The sequence below is a fragment of the Cherax quadricarinatus genome, chromosome 62, assembly GCF_038502225.1.
Source record: "Cherax quadricarinatus isolate ZL_2023a chromosome 62, ASM3850222v1, whole genome shotgun sequence".
Lineage (NCBI taxonomy): Eukaryota > Metazoa > Arthropoda > Malacostraca > Decapoda > Parastacidae > Cherax > Cherax quadricarinatus.
In genome coordinates, this window is record NC_091353.1 from 1,585,616 (window position 1) to 1,603,589 (window position 17,974).

Sequence of the window (17,974 nt, forward strand, 5' to 3'; positions counted from 1 at the left end):
GCTCCATGATCAATGTTATGTAGTCCTTAACACGTTCCTCACAGACACTTACGTATCCTCACACGATGGTGGAATGTGTCAGTAAATCGTGTAGGTACACATTTGCCAATTTTAGATATAAATTGAAATGAATTTTTTCCACTAAATTACCTTAAATGTGGGTGAAAATTCCTGACAATTTGTTCGGAAGAAGCAGTTTATCCTGTACAAACCGTGCAGGATAAAATCCAGCACGTTTATTATCCTCATATCTGACATAGAGATGTCAGCCACAGCTCCGTGTCTTCCTTTGCAGATGACACCCGAACTGCCATGACAGTGACATCCATCGAAGACACCGCGAGACTTCAAGCAGACATCAACCAAATCTTTAAATGAGCCACTCAAAACAGATATGGAAAACCCGAGGAAATTAAAATTGTATCAGGGTATACAACATATTCTATCCATACAATAGAGGGAAAATGTGAAAGACCTGGGAGTGAAAATGTCAGAGAATCTCACCTTCAAAGACCACAACAATGTATCTACCTCATCTGCTAGGAAAAATATTAGGATGGATAATGAGAACCTTCAAAACTAGGGACGTCAAGGAAATGATGATTCTCTTCATATAATGTGTTCTTTCTAGGCTGTAGAACTGATGTACACTAACTGTCCCCTTCAAGGCAGGCGAAATTGCTGACCTGTAGAAGCTAAAACGTTGTGTAGTTTTAAAAATTGGTTGGATGAATACATGAGTGGGTGTGGGTGGGTGTGAGTTGGACCTGACTAGCTTGTGCTACTAGGTCAGATGTCGTGCTCTTACCTTAGGTGGATGTGACCTGATCTGACTATGTGGGTCATTGGCATAAGCCGGAAGGTGACTTGGACCTGCCTCGCATGGGCCAGTAGGCCTGCTGCAGTGTTCCTTCTCTCTTATGTACTTTCTTATGTTCTTATAAAGCTAGAATGCTTTTTCCGATCGGCTTGAAACTATCGGTAAGTTTGTAGTTAACTTTCACTTAAGTTAGTTTCGATTTGCAATTTTCTTGTAAAATTTCCCATACAACAACTGGAGAACGCCTCTTCAGATCAGCTTCAAACCCTAAACGCTGATATATCGTAATTGGAAAGTTGAAATGATTATCTTCTAGGCACCAAGTTGTTAATTTCCTTGAGGGAATTGATTTAAAGTTCCTTAAAAACTAAATATTTTTTCCCAGACAGGAGACTAAAATCTTTACTGTGGATTTAAACTATAAAAACGTTGTTTTTTTAGTTTTTTTCAAAATTAATGAGCAAAATAATATCGGATTTGGGGATATTATAGTTAAGGTGAAGGTAGAGTGGGCAGCTAGATATTAGGTAGGTCCTGGTTAAGGTGAAGGTAGAGTGGGCAGCTAGATATTAGGTAGGTCCTGGTTAAGGTGAAGGTAGAGTGGGCAGCTAGATATTAGGTAGGTCCTGGTTAAGGTGAAGGTAGAGTGGGCAGCTAGATATTAGGTAGGTCCTGGTTAAGGTGAAGGTAGAGTGGGCAGCTAGATATTAGGTAGGTCCTGGTTAAGGTGAAGGTAGAGTGGGCAGCTAGATATTAGATAGGTCCTGGTTAAGGTGAAGGTAGAGTGGGCAGTTAGATATTAGATAGGTCCTGGTTAAGGGGAAGGTAGAGTGGGCAGCTAGATATTAGAGAGGTCCTGGTTAAGGTGAAGGTAGAGTGGGCAGCTAGATATTAGGTAGGTCCTGGTTAAGGTGAAGGTAGAGTGGGCAGCTAGATATTAGAGAGGTCCTGGTTAAGGTGAAGGTAGAGTGGGCAGTTAGATATTAGGTAGGTCCTGGTTAAGGCGGAGGTAGAGTGGGCAGCTAGATATTAGAGAGGTCCTGGTTAAGGTGAAGGTAGAGTGGGCAGTTAGATATTAGGTAGGTCCTGGTTAAGGTGAAGGTAGAGTGGGCAGTTAGATATTAGATAGGTCCTGGTTAAGGTGAAGGTAGAGTGGGCAGCTAGATATTAGGTAGGTCCTGGTTAAGGTGAAGGTAGAGTGGGCAGCTAGATATTAGAGAGGTCCTGGTTAAGGTGAAGGTAGAGTGGGCAGTTAGATATTAGATAGGTCCTGGTTAAGGTGAAGGTAGAGTGGGCAGCTAGATATTAGGTAGGTCCTGGTTAAGGTGAAGGTAGAGTGGGCAGCTAGATATTAGAGAGGTCCTGGTTAAGGTGAAGGTAGAGTGGGCAGTTAGATATTAGATAGGTCCTGGTTAAGGTGAAGGTAGAGTGGGCAGCTAGATATTAGGTAGGTCCTGGTTAAGGTGAAGGTAGAGTGGGCAGCTAGATATTAGGTAGGTCCTGGTTAAGGTGAAGGTAGAGTGGGCAGTTAGATATTAGATAGGTCCTGGTTAAGGTGAAGGTAGAGTGGGCAGCTAGATATTAGGTAGGTCCTGGTTAAGGTGAAGGTAGAGTGGGCAGTTAGATATTAGATAGGTCCTGGTTAAGGTGAAGGTAGAGTGGGCAGCTAGATATTAGGTAGGTCCTGGTTAAGGTGAAGGTAGAGTGGGCAGCTAGATATTAGAGAGGTCCTGGTTAAGGTGAAGGTAGAGTGGGCAGTTAGATATTAGATAGGTCCTGGTTAAGGTGAAGGTAGAGTGGGCAGCTAGATATTAGGTAGGTCCTGGTTAAGGTGAAGGTAGAGTGGGCAGCTAGATATTAGAGAGGTCCTGGTTAAGGTGAAGGTAGAGTGGGCAGTTAGATATTAGATAGGTCCTGGTTAAGGTGAAGGTAGAGTGGGCAGCTAGATATTAGGTAGGTCCTGGTTAAGGTGAAGGTAGAGTGGGCAGCTAGATATTAGGTAGGTCCTGGTTAAGGTGAAGGTAGAGTGGGCAGCTAGATATTAGGTAGGTCCTGGTTAAGGTGAAGGTAGAGTGAGCAGCTAGATATTAGGTAGGTCCTGGTTAAGGTGAAGGTAGAGTGGGCAGTTAGATATTAGATAGGTCCTGGTTAAGGTGAAGGTAGAGTGGGCAGCTACATATTAGGTAGGTCCTGGTTAAGGTGAAGGTAGAGTGGGCAGTTAGATATTAGATAGGTCCTGGTTAAGGTGAAGGTAGAGTGGGCAGTTAGATATTAGATAGGTCCTGGTTAAGGGGAAGGTAGAGTGGGCAGCTAGATATTAGGTAGGTCCTGGTTAAGGTGAAGGTAGAGTGGGCAGCTAGATATTAGGTAGGTCCTGGTTAAGGTGAAGGTAGAGTTGGCAGCCAGATATTAGGTAGGTCCTGGTTAAGGTGAAGGTAGAGTGGGCAGCTAGATATTAGGTAGGTCCTGGTTAAGGTGAAGGTAGAGTGGGCAGCTAGATATTAGGTAGGTCCTGGTTAAGGTGAAGGTAGAGTGGGCAGCTAGATATTAGGTAGGTCCTGGTTAAGGTGAAGGTAGAGTGGGCAGCTAGATATTAGGTAGGTCCTGGTTAAGGTGAAGGTAGAGTGGGCAGCTAGATATTAGAGAGGTCCTGGTTAAGGTGAAGGTAGAGTGGGCAGCTAGATATTAGAGAGGTCCTGGTTAAGGTGAAGGTAGAGTATCAGCTAGATATTAGGGAGGTTCTGGTTAAGGTGAAGGTAGAGTGGGCAGCTAGATATTAGAGAGGTCCTGATTAAGGTGAAGGTAGAGTGGGCAGCTATATGTTAGGGAGGCCCTGGTTAAGGTGAAGGTAGAGTGGGCAGCTAGATATTAGGTAGGTCCTGGTTAAGGTGGAGGTAGAGTGGGCAGCTAGATATTAGAGAGGTCCTGGTTAAGGTGAAGGTAGAGTGGGCAGCCAGATATTAGGTAGGTCCTGGCTAAGGTGAAGGTAGAGTGGGCAGCGAGATATTAGGTAGGTCCTGGTTAAGGTGAAGGTAGAGTGGGTAGCTAGATATTAGAGAGGTCCTGGTTAAGGTGAAGGTAGAGTGGGCAGCTAGATATTAGGGAGGTTCTGGTTAAGGTGAAGGTAGAGTGGGCAGCTAGATATTAGAGAGGTCCTGATTAAGGTGAAGGTAGAGTGGGCAGCTAGATATTAGGGAGGCCCTGGTTAAGGTGAAGGTAGAGTGGGCAGCTAGATATTAGAGAGGTCCTGATTAAGGTGAAGGTAGAGTGGGCAGCTATATGTTAGGGAGGCCCTGGTTAAGGTGAAGGTAGAGTGGGCAGCTAGATATTAGGTAGGTCCTGGTTAAGGTGGAGGTAGAGTGGGCAGCTAGATATTAGAGAGGTCCTGGTTAAGGTGAAGGTAGAGTGGGCAGCCAGATATTAGGTAGGTCCTGGTTAAGGTGAAGGTAGAGTGGGCAGCGAGATATTAGGTAGGTCCTGGTTAAGGTGAATGTAGAGTGGGTAGCTAGATATTAGAGAGGTCCTGATTAAGGTGAAGGTAGAGTGGGCAGCTAGATATTAGGGAGGCCCTGGTTAAGGTGAAGGTAGAGTGGGCAGCTAGATATTAGGTAGGTCCTGGTTAAGGTGGAGGTAGAGTGGGCAGCTAGATATTAGAGAGGTCCTGGTTAAGGTGAAGGTAGAGTGGGCAGCCAGATATTAGGTAGGTCCTGGTTAAGGTGAAGGTAGAGTGGGCAGCTAGATATTAGGTAAGTCCTGGTTAAGGTGAAGGTAGAGTGGGCAGCTAGATATTAGAGAGGTCCTGGTTAAGGTGAAGGTAGAGTGGGCAGCTAGATATTAGGTAGGTCCTGGTTAAGGTGAAGGTAGAGTGGGCAGCTAGATATTAGGTAAGTCCTGGTTAAGGTGAAGGTAGAGTGGGCAGCTAGATATTAGAGAGGTCCTGGTTAAGGTGAAGGTAGAGTGGGCAGCTAGATATTAGGTAGGTCCTGGTTAAGGTGAAGGTAGAGTGGGCAGCTAGATATTAGAGAGGTCCTGGTTAAGGTGAAGGTAGAGTGGGCAGCTAGATATTAGGTAGGTCCTGGTTAAGGTGGAGGTAGAGTGGGCAGCTAGATATTAGAGAGGTCCTGGTTAAGGTGAAGGTAGAGTGGGCCGCCAGATATTAGGTAGGTCCTGGTTAAGGTGAAGGTAGAGTGGGCAGCTAGATATTAGGTAGGTCCTGGTTAAGGTGAAGGTAGAGTGGGCAGCTAGATATTAGAGAGGTCCTGGTTAAGGTGAAGGTAGAGTGGGCAGCTAGATATTAGGTAGGTCCTGGTTAAGGTGAAGGTAGAGTGGGCAGCTAGATATTAGAGAGGTCCTGGTTAAGGTGAAGGTAGAGTGGGCAGCTAGATATTAGGTAGGTCCTGGTTAAGGTGAAGGTAGAGTGGGCAGCTAGATATTAGAGAGGTCCTGGTTAAGATGAAGGTAGAGTGGGCAGTTAGATATTAGGTAGGTCCTGGTTAAGGTGAAGGTAGAGTGGGCAGCTAGATATTAGAGAGGTCCTGGTTAAGGTGAAGGTAGAGTGGGCAGTTAGATATTAGATAGGTCCTGGTTAAGGTGAAGGTAGAGTGGGCAGCTAGATATTAGGTAGGTCCTGGTTAAGGTGAAGGTAGAGTGGGCAGCTAGATATTAGAGAGGTCCTGGTTAAGGTGAAGGTAGAGTGGGCAGTTAGATATTAGATAGGTCCTGGTTAAGGTGAAGGTAGAGTAGAGTATTAGGGCAGCTAGATATTAGGTAGGTCCTGGTTAAGGTGAAGGTAGAGTGGGCAGCTAGATATTAGGTAGGTCCTGGTTAAGGTGAAGGTAGAGTGGGCAGTTAGATATTAGATAGGTCCTGGTTAAGGTGAAGGTAGAGTGGGCAGCTAGATATTAGGTAGGTCCTGGTTAAGGTGAAGGTAGAGTGGGCAGTTAGATATTAGATAGGTCCTGGTTAAGGTGAAGGTAGAGTGGGCAGCTAGATATTAGGTAGGTCCTGGTTAAGGTGAAGGTAGAGTGGGCAGCTAGATATTAGAGAGGTCCTGGTTAAGGTGAAGGTAGAGTGGGCAGTTAGATATTAGATAGGTCCTGGTTAAGGTGAAGGTAGAGTGGGCAGCTAGATATTAGGTAGGTCCTGGTTAAGGTGAAGGTAGAGTGGGCAGCTAGATATTAGAGAGGTCCTGGTTAAGGTGAAGGTAGAGTGGGCAGTTAGATATTAGATAGGTCCTGGTTAAGGTGAAGGTAGAGTGGGCAGCTAGATATTAGGTAGGTCCTGGTTAAGGTGAAGGTAGAGTGGGCAGCTAGATATTAGGTAGGTCCTGGTTAAGGTGAAGGTAGAGTGGGCAGCTAGATATTAGGTAGGTCCTGGTTAAGGTGAAGGTAGAGTGAGCAGCTAGATATTAGGTAGGTCCTGGTTAAGGTGAAGGTAGAGTGGGCAGTTAGATATTAGATAGGTCCTGGTTAAGGTGAAGGTAGAGTGGGCAGCTACATATTAGGTAGGTCCTGGTTAAGGTGAAGGTAGAGTGGGCAGTTAGATATTAGATAGGTCCTGGTTAAGGTGAAGGTAGAGTGGGCAGTTAGATATTAGATAGGTCCTGGTTAAGGGGAAGGTAGAGTGGGCAGCTAGATATTAGGTAGGTCCTGGTTAAGGTGAAGGTAGAGTGGGCAGCTAGATATTAGGTAGGTCCTGGTTAAGGTGAAGGTAGAGTTGGCAGCCAGATATTAGGTAGGTCCTGGTTAAGGTGAAGGTAGAGTGGGCAGCTAGATATTAGGTAGGTCCTGGTTAAGGTGAAGGTAGAGTGGGCAGCTAGATATTAGGTAGGTCCTGGTTAAGGTGAAGGTAGAGTGGGCAGCTAGATATTAGGTAGGTCCTGGTTAAGGTGAAGGTAGAGTGGGCAGCTAGATATTAGGTAGGTCCTGGTTAAGGTGAAGGTAGAGTGGGCAGCTAGATATTAGAGAGGTCCTGGTTAAGGTGAAGGTAGAGTGGGCAGCTAGATATTAGAGAGGTCCTGGTTAAGGTGAAGGTAGAGTATCAGCTAGATATTAGGGAGGTTCTGGTTAAGGTGAAGGTAGAGTGGGCAGCTAGATATTAGAGAGGTCCTGATTAAGGTGAAGGTAGAGTGGGCAGCTATATGTTAGGGAGGCCCTGGTTAAGGTGAAGGTAGAGTGGGCAGCTAGATATTAGGTAGGTCCTGGTTAAGGTGGAGGTAGAGTGGGCAGCTAGATATTAGAGAGGTCCTGGTTAAGGTGAAGGTAGAGTGGGCAGCCAGATATTAGGTAGGTCCTGGCTAAGGTGAAGGTAGAGTGGGCAGCGAGATATTAGGTAGGTCCTGGTTAAGGTGAAGGTAGAGTGGGTAGCTAGATATTAGAGAGGTCCTGGTTAAGGTGAAGGTAGAGTGGGCAGCTAGATATTAGGGAGGTTCTGGTTAAGGTGAAGGTAGAGTGGGCAGCTAGATATTAGAGAGGTCCTGATTAAGGTGAAGGTAGAGTGGGCAGCTAGATATTAGGGAGGCCCTGGTTAAGGTGAAGGTAGAGTGGGCAGCTAGATATTAGAGAGGTCCTGATTAAGGTGAAGGTAGAGTGGGCAGCTATATGTTAGGGAGGCCCTGGTTAAGGTGAAGGTAGAGTGGGCAGCTAGATATTAGGTAGGTCCTGGTTAAGGTGGAGGTAGAGTGGGCAGCTAGATATTAGAGAGGTCCTGGTTAAGGTGAAGGTAGAGTGGGCAGCCAGATATTAGGTAGGTCCTGGTTAAGGTGAAGGTAGAGTGGGCAGCGAGATATTAGGTAGGTCCTGGTTAAGGTGAATGTAGAGTGGGTAGCTAGATATTAGAGAGGTCCTGATTAAGGTGAAGGTAGAGTGGGCAGCTAGATATTAGGGAGGCCCTGGTTAAGGTGAAGGTAGAGTGGGCAGCTAGATATTAGGTAGGTCCTGGTTAAGGTGGAGGTAGAGTGGGCAGCTAGATATTAGAGAGGTCCTGGTTAAGGTGAAGGTAGAGTGGGCAGCCAGATATTAGGTAGGTCCTGGTTAAGGTGAAGGTAGAGTGGGCAGCTAGATATTAGGTAAGTCCTGGTTAAGGTGAAGGTAGAGTGGGCAGCTAGATATTAGAGAGGTCCTGGTTAAGGTGAAGGTAGAGTGGGCAGCTAGATATTAGGTAGGTCCTGGTTAAGGTGAAGGTAGAGTGGGCAGCTAGATATTAGGTAAGTCCTGGTTAAGGTGAAGGTAGAGTGGGCAGCTAGATATTAGAGAGGTCCTGGTTAAGGTGAAGGTAGAGTGGGCAGCTAGATATTAGGTAGGTCCTGGTTAAGGTGAAGGTAGAGTGGGCAGCTAGATATTAGAGAGGTCCTGGTTAAGGTGAAGGTAGAGTGGGCAGCTAGATATTAGGTAGGTCCTGGTTAAGGTGGAGGTAGAGTGGGCAGCTAGATATTAGAGAGGTCCTGGTTAAGGTGAAGGTAGAGTGGGCCGCCAGATATTAGGTAGGTCCTGGTTAAGGTGAAGGTAGAGTGGGCAGCTAGATATTAGGTAGGTCCTGGTTAAGGTGAAGGTAGAGTGGGCAGCTAGATATTAGAGAGGTCCTGGTTAAGGTGAAGGTAGAGTGGGCAGCTAGATATTAGGTAGGTCCTGGTTAAGGTGAAGGTAGAGTGGGCAGCTAGATATTAGAGAGGTCCTGGTTAAGGTGAAGGTAGAGTGGGCAGCTAGATATTAGGTAGGTCCTGGTTAAGGTGAAGGTAGAGTGGGCAGCTAGATATTAGAGAGGTCCTGGTTAAGATGAAGGTAGAGTGGGCAGCTAGATATTAGGTAGGTCCTGGTTAAGGTGAAGGTAGAGTGGGCAGCTAGATATTAGGGAGGTCCTGGTTAAGGTGAAGGTAGAGTGGGCAGCTAGATATCAGGGAGGTCCTGGTTAAGGTGAAGGTAGAGTGAGCAGCTAGATATTAGGGAGGTCCTGGTTAAGGGGGTCCGAGTTAGGACCAGCGAAGAGCAGTTTTTTATCAGTTATCGGGAACATGTCGAAGTTTAATTCCTGCACAGTTTGATTACGGCTGACTAGATTCAATTATCGTTTTTCCTTTTACTCGCCTCTACAACTACGACCGAGTATTGTACTGGTGTTATTTGTTCTGTAGCTTGCTTTTCTACACTCTTGTGGACTGACGGCTCAATACACTCACCACTCAAATTCAAATTCAAATTCAAATTCAAAGTTTATTCTCTATAAGGATTACAATGCTGAGTTTACAGAAATTTGGTTATTGTGTGGTTTACATGTAGTAAAATTGTGATTACAGAGTGTACCACTAGAACACCTAGCATGGCTAGGTATTACAGAGTGTACCACTAGAACACCTAGCATGGCTAGGCATTACAGAGTGTACCACTAGAACGCTTAGCATGGCTAGGCATTACAGAGTGTACCACTAGAACGCTTAGCATGGCTAGGCATTTCGGGCATACTTAGTTTTATTCTTAATTGTAAAATATTACAAATTATGAGGTAAGTTGGTATTATGGCTAAGTGACTAAATACTAGTTTGTGAGTTTAGCAATATGAATGCTTTTGTTTTGGCACAGGTTGCAGGTTTACCTGGAGTTTACCTGGAGAGGCTTTCGGGGGTCAACGCCCCCGAGGCTCGGTCTGAGACCAGGACTCACGGTGGATCAGGGTCTGATCAACAAGGCTGTTACTGGTGGCTGCACGCAAATTGACGTACAAACCACAACCCGGTTGGTCAGGTACTGACTTTAGGTGCCTGTCCAGTACCTTCTTGAAGACAGCCAGGGATCTATTGGTAATCCCCCTTATGTATGTTGGGAGGCAGTTGAACAGTCTTGGGCCCCGGACACTTACTGTGTTGTCTCTGAATGTACTCGTGGCCCCCCTGCTTTTCATCGGGGGAATGTTACATCTCCTGTCGAGTCTTTTGCTTTCATAGGGAGTGACTTTCGTGTGCAGGTTTGGTACTAATCCCTCCAGGACCTTCCAAGTGTATATTATCATGTATCTCTCTCGCCTGCGTTCCAGGGAATACAGATTAAGGACTCTTCAGCTCTTCAAGTCACTCAGCTCTCTCGTAGGTAACTTACTCATTACAATTAGCTGTTTTGTAGGTGAATTGCTCAATACACTCACCTCTCTTGTAGTGCAACTGTTTAACATACTCACCTCTCTTGTAGATGAACTGACCGTCACGTTCACCTCTCTGGAACGTGATCTGTTCAGAAATTCACATATCCTGTAAAATGAACTACTGAACACACTTATCCTGTTGAACTGTTCAACACGTTCACCTGTGTAGTGAAACTGTTCAACACGTTCACCTGTGTAGTGAAACTGTTCAACACGTTCACCTGTGTAGTGAAACTGTTCAACACGTTCACCTGTGTAGTGAAACTGTTCAACACGTTCACCTGTGTAGTGAAACTGTTCAACACGTTCACCTGTGTAGTGAAACTGTTCAACACGTTCACCTGTGTAGTGAAACTGTTCAACACGTTCACCTGTGTAGTGAAACTGTTCAACACGTTTACCTCTCTTGTAGATGACACTCAACACAGTTCTCTTGTAGAACAACTGTCAGATATACTCCGCAGGGGAACACGGGACCAGGAGCTGAGTCTCGACCCCTGCAACCACAATTAGGTGAGTACAGTCTCGTCCTTCGTAAGTACAATGTTCAACTCTCTCAACACTAATGTACGTAAATTGTTCTACATACTCATCGCTGCTGTAGGCAAACTGCTGATAACTGCTCATCACTGCTCATCACTGCTCATCACTGCTCATCACTGCACGCTCATCACTGCTCATCACTGCTTATCACTGCTCATCACTGCTCATCACTGCTCATCACTGCTCATCACTGCTCTGATGTGTCTTGCACTGAGCAGGTAAGCTTCTCAGTGCAAGACACGTTTTAACGTAGAATTACGAGCCTGAAAAAAATATGTTGTCTGACGCTTTTTATTTTATCCTTCCGCATCCTTTACCATTTTTTGCTTTTTCTCCTTCCACATGTTCCTCCTGTTTCCTGCCAGATGTTTTTACCAGTCTGCAACATAATATTTACCTCCCTGCATCTATTTACTCCTCTTCCAGCTTTCCTTTGCCTCTTCTACACCCTCGTTTCTTCCTTTTTCTCCTCTCATCTACTTTAGCCCGGTGGCCTGGTGGCTAAAGCTCCCGCTTCACACACGGAGGGCCCGGGTTCGATTCCCGGCGGGTGGAAATTCCGACACGTTTCCTTACACCTATTGTCCTGTTCACCTAGCAGCAAATAGGTACCTGGGTGTTAGTCGACTGGTGTGGGTCGCATCCTGGGGGACAAGATTAAGGACCACAATGGAAATAAGTTAGACAGTCCTCGATGACGCACTGACTTTCTTGGGTTATCCTGGGTGGCTAACCCTCCGGGGTTAAAAATCCGAACGAAATCTTATCTTATCTTAACTATATCTCGACAATTTCAGTTAACCCAGAAGGAGTAACTTTAATATTTCCAGGAGACGTAAGAGTTGTTCATTAGCTCACTTACAAAGCCCAAGAGCTGTAACTCAGCACCTTCAAGAGCCCTAAAAGAAATGCATCAACATTTTTATGGGATCCAGCATCTGTACCTCACCACCAAAGAGAGACAAAGAAATTGTTACTCCACTCCGTCGAGGGGTACAAGCGCTGTAGCTCAACACTGTTAATAGATCAAGATGATGTAGACTAACAGCCCCAAATTAATCTTCGCAAAAGGCAAAAAATTATGATCAATCTGTTACGGCGTGTTGAAAATATGGTCAAGAGGCCCAGGAGCTGTAAATCGACTTCCTCTAAAGGCTCAGGAGCCAATATTAAATTCAATTAAGAGGCCCAAAAGTGGGATCTTTACTGTATTAAAGAAATCTAAAACTTGAGGGATTGTGATGATATCCCTAAAAGACCCAAGAGCTGTTGCCTAACAGTCTTAAGAGACTCAATATTTTTATCGAAATTTCTTAATTTTTTGGCAAGGCAAATATTTGCATCTTGCAATTTATAAAAGTGGTCAGTAACAACATAGTGATGAATGTGGTCAGTAACAACATAGTGAGGAATGTGGTCAGTAACCACATAGTGATGAATGTGGCCAGTAACAACATAGTGATGAATGTGGCCAGTAACAACATAGTGATGAATGTGGTCAGTAACAACATAGTGATGAATGTGGCCAGTAACAACATAGTGATGAATGTGGTCAGTAACAACATAGTGAGGAATGTGGTCAGTAACAACATAGTGATGAATGTGGTCAGTAACAACATAGTGATGAATGTGGTCAGTAACAACATAGTGATGAATGTGGTCAGTAACAACATAGTGAGGAATGTGGTCAGTAACAACATAGTGAGGAATGTGGTCAGTAACAACATAGTGATGGTAACAACATAGTGAGGTGATGAATGTGGTCAGTAACAACATAGTGATGAATGTGGTCAGTAACAACATAGTGAACAACATAGTGACAGTAACAACATAGTGAGGAATGTGGTCAGTAACAACATAGTGATGAATGTGGTCAGTAACAACATAGTGATGAATGTGGTCAGTAACAACATACTGATGAATGTGGTCAGTAACAACATAGTGATGAATGTGGTCAGTAACAACATAGTGATGAATGTGGCCAGTAACAACATACTGATGAATGTGGTCAGTAACAACATAGTGATGAATGTGGTCAGTAACAACATAGTGATGAATGTGGTCAGTAACAACATACTGATGAATGTGGTCAGTAACAACATAGTGATGAATGTGGTCAGTAACAACATAGTGATGAATGTGGCCAGTAACAACATACTGATGAATGTGGCCAGTAGCAACATACTGATGAATGTGGCCAGTAACAACATACTGATGAATGTGGCCAGTAACAACATACTGATGAATGTGGCCAGTAACAACATAGTGGACTAGTCAAATGTTCAGAAAATTCTTAGATAATTAATTGTATCAATTCATATTGACCTACATAGATTGAGTGAATGATAATGCAGAGTCAGAACGTGCAATCCAAAGCTTAGGGTTGATGGAGGAGAAAAATCCAACTTCTTACAGAACGTCTTCGACATTTTCGTTCCCAAGAGATATGATACCTGGTACCAGTTTTTTGATAACGGGAATTTAATGTAATTCCAATTCCAAAAATATTTTCACTGAATCATGGATTTATTGTGAGAATTTTGGATGATTTTTAATTGATGGCTAAAACAGAGCAAAGATTCAGATAATATAAACAATATAAGAATTCGTATCCATGATCAAGCTGTCCTTAGAAAACTTGTAAAATTTTATCATGGAAGGCAATAAGAGATGCTCCAACCATTAAATTCTTTTACCAAAGGTTGGTATCAGCTACGAACTGCTACTCGAAAAACGGATTTCAAAGTAGATCTCCAACCCAAAAAAAATAGGCTGTGACAGATGTAGCTTTCATCCCTTTTAAGAAAGTTATACGTTCTGGAAATTTTTCAAAATCGAATGTAACAATTCATATTAAATGAGAAGGTTCAACATAGTGAGCCAGTTGTCCTCAGGTTAATATACCATCAACTTCCAAATAATTTTCCGTCTCACACAATCTCTTTAGAGAATGAATTGAGACCTTTCAATGCACTAGCATTTAGACTACTTTTAATGGGAAATAATCTCCCTCTCTCGTACGTACTCTAACTTAAGCCTCATGTACTCGTAAAAACTGTTTACTTCTATTCCATATATTTGCAACATCTGCCACATTGCTCCCTTATCCACCCTATCATATACCTTTTCTAAATCCATAAATGCCACGAAAACCTCTTTACCCATATCTAAATACTGTTCACCTATATGTTACACTGTAAACACTTGGTCCACACACCCCCTACACTTCCTAAAGCCTCCTTGTTCATCTGCTATCCTATTCTCCGTCTTACTCTTAATTATTTCAATAATAACTCTACCATACACTTTACCCGGTATACTCAACAGACTTATTCCCCTATAATTTTTGCACTCTCTTTTGTCCCCTTTGCCTTTATACAAATGAACTATGCATGCTTTCTGCTAATCTCTAGGTACCTTACTCTCTTCCATACATTTATTAAATAAAAACACTAACAACTCCGAGACTATATCCCTATCTGTTTTAAACATTTCTATCTTTATCTCATCAATCCCAGCTGCTTTAGCCACTTTCATTCTACCCACTGCCCCGTGCACTTCCCCCACACTCACAACTGGTTCTTCCTCACTCCTATAAGATTTTATTCCTCCTTGCCCTATGCACGAAATTACAGCTTCCCTATCTTCATTAACATTTAACAATTCCTCAAAATATTTTCTCCATCTTCCAAATACCTCTAACTCTCCATTTAATAACTCTCGTCTCCTTTATTTAACTTTCAAATCCATTTGTTCCCTAGGCTTTCTCAACTTATTAATCTCACTCCAAAAGTTTTTCTTATTTTCAACAAAATTTGTTGATAACATCTCATTTACTCTCTCTTTTGCTCTCTTTTTACATTTCTTCACCACTCTCTTAACATTTCTTTTTCTCTCCATATATCCCTCCCTCCTTGCATCACTTCAACTTTGGAAAAACTTCTCATATGCTAACTTTTTATCTTTAAATACTCTCTTTATGTCATCATTCCACCAATCGCTCTTCTTCCCTCCTGCACCCACTTTCCTGTAACCACAAACTTCTGCTAAACACTCTAACACTACATTATTTAACCTACCCCATACATCTTCATCCCCATTGCCTATACTCTCACTAGCTCATCTATCCTCCATTAGTTGTTCATATCTTACCCTAACTGCCTCCTCCTTTAGTTTATGAACCTTCACCTTTCTCTTACTTGCTGCTTCCATTTTCCTTGTATCTCGATTTCCGCTTTGCCGACTTCATGGGTATGAGAAATTACCTGGGTGGGCTAAATTGGGATGACCTTACTATGTGTCAGGTAGGTAGGGTTAGTTGCCAATAAGACGTATTTCAGAACATAGTGCTGGCTGCCCGGACAACTTTTGTCGCGAGTAGGGAAATTCGATCTAACAAAAATGATCCCAAATGGATAAACAATAGATTAAACATCTCATTGGTCAAAAGAGAGGCATATATAGGCGTATGAAAAGGTGGGAAAGGCAGTTAAGAAATCAATATTTTCAATTAAAGAGAGAAATAAAAAAAAAAAGGAATAAGCAAAACGGGATTATGAGGTTAAAGTCGCAAGGGATTCGAAGACTACCCAAAAGGGTTCTTTTAGGTATACAGAAGTGAGATTAGGGACACTATAGGCCCACTTAAGACTAACTCAGGTCAGATCACTGAGAGTGATAAGGAAATGTGTGAACTTTTCAATACCTACTTCCTCTCAGTTTTTACTCAGGGAGATACTAGCGAAATTCCAGAAATAAATTATGTAGAACAGGATGATAATAAACTATGTACGATTGCGGTAACTAATGACATGGTCCTCAGACAAACAGAGTAATTAAAACCTAACAAATCCCCAGGTCCTGATGAACTGTTTGCAAGGGTGTTAAAGGAATGTAAAGAGGAACTTAGCATACTTTGGCTAATCTTTTTAATATATCACTACAAACTGGCATAGTGCCTGATAAGTGGAAAATGGCAAATGTAATACCTATTTACAAGGCAGGTGACAGGTCCTTGGCTTCGAACTATAGACCAATAAGCCTTACCTCCATAGTGGGAAAGTTTATGGAATCAATAATTGCCGAAGCAATTCGTAGCCATCTCGAAAGGCATAAACTGATTAGTGAATCTCAGCACAGTTTTACAAAGGGGCGTTCCTATCTTACGAATTTACTAACTTTCTTCACTAAGGTATTTGAGGAGGTAGATCATGGTGTTGAATATGATACTGTGTATATGGACTTCAGAAAGACTTTCGATAGAGTTCCACATCAGAGGTTATTGAGGAAACTTAAGGCACAAGCAATAGGAGGAGAATTTTTTTTTCCTGGGTAGAGGTATGGTTGACAAATAGGCAGCAGACAGTCTGCAGAAATGGGAAGAAATCAGAATGGGGGCACGTCACAAGTGGTGTTCCACAGGGGTCAGTGTTGGGTCCCTCGTTGTTCATAATTTACATAAACGACATAGATGAGGGAATAAATAGCGACATACCAAGAAGTATAAACAATGGAAGTCCTCGGGTTGTTCTTGAACTCTATATATCTTTGGTTAAGCCTCATTTAGATTATGCTGCATAGTTTTGGTCACCGTATTACAGAATGGATATAAATGCTATGGAAAACGTACAGAGGAGGATGACAAAGTTGATCGCATGCTTCAGAAATCTTCCCTATGAGGAAAGACTAAGGGCCCTGAATCTGCACTCTTTAGAAACGCGTAGAATTAGAGGGATTTGACTGAGGTCTATAAATGGAAAATAGGAATAAAGGGGGTGTAAATAGTGTGCTAAAAATATCTAACATAGACAGGACTCGCAGCAATGGTTTTAAATTGGAAAAATTCAGATTCAGGAAGGATATAGGAAATCTCTGGTTTGGTAATAGAGTTGTGGATGAGTGGAACAAACTCCCGAGTACCGTCATAGAAGCTAAGACGTTGTGTAGTTTTAAAAATAGGTTGGATAAATACATGAGTGGTTGTGGGTGGGTGTGAGTTGGACCTGACTAGCTTGTGCTACTAGCTCGGATGTCGAAAGCGCTCACCATGAGGTTTGTCTTGCATAGTTAGGATCGCCTGTCTGTGACTGTTTGCATTATAGAGAGAGAGAGAGAGAGAGAGAGAGAGAGAGAGAGAGAGAGAGAGAGAGAGAGGTTATGCAACGTTAAACAGGTGAATGCTATTATTTGTGTTCAACAACAGCATAAAGAGTATTAATAACATGGTTGTATTAAAGAGCACATATTTGGTTAGTCGAGTATTATTTCAAGTTAAATATTATGCAAATTAACAGTGTTCTGTGAGACATTATGTAGACTTCCTCCCCCAAAATTATGCTTCACTGGAATATATATATATGAAGCAAGAGGAATCACCTCCAGTACTTCAATTGTGGAACATCTCTCGTCAAGTGACGTACACACTTCAATTGTGGAACATCTCTCGTCAAGTGACGTACACACTTCAATTGTGGAACATCTCTCGTCAAGTGACGTACACACTAATTATGGCCCATCTTCCGTCAGATCTTCATGAATCTCGTTTGCCTTACAACGGGTCTATATTTGCTCCATCTTGTGCACTTTATTAAGCTCAACGTTGATAAATTAGACACATGTGCAACTGTGCTGAATGGTTTCGAAAACCGACAAGTTGAAGAATTTAGACACTTGTGCAACACATGGGAATCTTTATTGAAGAAACGTTTCGCCACACAGTGGCTTCATCAGCCCAATACAAAGTAGAAATGGGTAAGGAGAGGAGGAGTTCAAGGTAATCAGTCCCACAACCTGGAATCGATGTGTTCAGTCCATCACTCTTGTAGGAAGTGCAGCATAGGGCCGGAGAGGTGGCTTATATACTGCGGTGAGATGAGGCGAAGCAGGAGGAGGCGGGATCACAGTGGGGCCTGCCACTAGTGTAAGTAGCAGGAGGAGGCGGGATCACAGTGGGACCTGCCACTAGTGTAAGTAGCAGGAGGAGGCGGGATCACAGTGGGACCTGCCACTAGTGTAAGTAGGTCGTCGTCCAATGGTTGGGCAAGCGTTGAAGTCTTTGTACCAATAAAGATTCCCATGTGTTGCACAAGTGTCTAAATTCTTCAACTTGTCGGTTTTCAAAACCATTCACCACATCTGTCAGACACTGCAACATCATGGGATCTTGGTACAAAGACTTAAACGCTTGCCCAACCATTGGACGACGACCTACTTACACAAGTGGCAGGTCCCACTGTGATCCCGCCTCCTCCTGCTACTTACACTAGTGGCAGGTCCCACTGTGATCCCGCCTCCTCCTGCTACTTACACTAGTGGCAGGTCCCACTGTGATCCCGCCTCCTCCTGCTACTTACACAAGTGGCAGGTCCCACTGTGATCCCGCCTCCTCCTGCTACTTACACTAGTGGCAGGTCCCACTGTGATCCCGCCTCCTCCTGCTACTTATACTAGTGGCAGGTCCCACTGTGATCCCGCCTCCTCCTG